The sequence below is a fragment of the Nematolebias whitei genome, chromosome 14 (genome assembly GCF_014905685.2).
Source record: "Nematolebias whitei isolate Nwh7 chromosome 14, NemWhi1, whole genome shotgun sequence".
Classification (NCBI taxonomy): Eukaryota; Metazoa; Chordata; class Actinopteri; order Cyprinodontiformes; family Rivulidae; genus Nematolebias; species Nematolebias whitei.
Window position 1 is genome coordinate 39,055,387 of NC_056511.1, and position 1,420 is coordinate 39,056,806.

At 39.2% G+C, this 1,420-nt stretch overlaps 1 protein-coding gene across 1 annotated transcript in view; it reads right to left on the bottom strand.

Annotated features, from left to right (window-relative positions):
• adamts15a (ADAM metallopeptidase with thrombospondin type 1 motif, 15a) overlaps positions 1–1,420 on the bottom strand; it is a 74,147-nt gene that overhangs the window by 708 nt on the left and 72,019 nt on the right. The gene's annotated exons all lie outside the window — the stretch shown is intronic.

The window sequence follows — 1,420 nt, forward strand, 5'->3', positions numbered from 1 at the left end:
TATATATATATATATATATATATATATATACACGTGTATATATATACGTATATATATATACATATATATGTGTGTGTGTGTGCCAGCTAACCTGATCATTTCAGGAAATTATATTTTGTAATTTTTATATCGCTTAAAAGTATAGTTTCCTTAAGTGATCAGGGTGGCAAAAGATTAATCTAAGGGGGCCAAGGTCACCTTTGGCCACCCTTTGACTCCACCATTGCACCTGGTAAAATTGCTCCCGCCACTCACCAGGATTCATCACCCTGTGCCGCTTCTGACAAAAAACAAACTCAAAGCCTCCCTCTGTTCTTCTCCACAGTGTAACTTCTACCCACTTGAATATTGTGCAACAAAAAACATTAAGGGTTACTTACATTCACTGTTCAATTCCAGTCTAGAAAAACACTCATCTCAAAAGCTACAAACATCTACTATTCAAATCCATCAGTGACGGGGGGACATCGGCGTACCACTTGTTTGAGAGGTGTTGCTGCCATCAAATGAAAATCCCATTATCTGTTCCAAAAATGGTACAATTTCCCAGTTAAACTATGGATGCATGATATTGGACTTTTGGCCCATATCTGATATGTCAATATGTTAAAACTTACTTGATAACATACCAAAAGCGATATTTTTCTCCTAGACCTGCTTACAGAGACTACATATCTTTCTCTGCTGTGGAATTAGAATACATTATTCTACATGATCTTTGTCAGTTTGATCTGATACCAAATGCAGATGTCAGAAAGGGGCTGAAAATAATGTAACACTTCAACTTGGATTATGTTTAATGTCAAATTTATTCATGACATTTACTCTCTCTAACACACTGACAACACTCGAACAGCGCAAATTTGTACCTTTTATATCGGTGAATTATTTTGATGGAATGGCCAATGTCCGATATTTAACTTTATCGCTAATATCGGCCGATACTGATACCGTGCCGATAATATCGTGCATCCCTAGTTTAAACTTTTGATATGTTCAATATGTTACATTGTGATTCATCATCACTGCGCTCTGATATTATTTACATTTTACACAATGCCCCATCTTTGTCTTAATCGGGGTTGTAAAACCTTGTTTTCTTGGGATATCCTAGATTAAGACTGGACGTAGATTAAATGTTAAACACCAAAACGGGAGTTTTCATGTGTCTGAAGCCTGATCAGAGACTGGAGAACCTGTCGCTGACTTACGAGGCAGTTATCAGGACCCAGCAGACACCAAGACCCTGCAGTGACCACACACCTCTGTGATCAGCTGTCAGTGGGCAGAACTGCAGGCTGGACGAGGATGAGAAACGAGATAACGAGCGTGCGGTCTGTGATCTACTGTGGGAAGGCTGAGGAAAAGTGGAGGCGGCTTTGAAAGTAGATGCCGCTCGTCCCTCTGGTAAATATAGTGT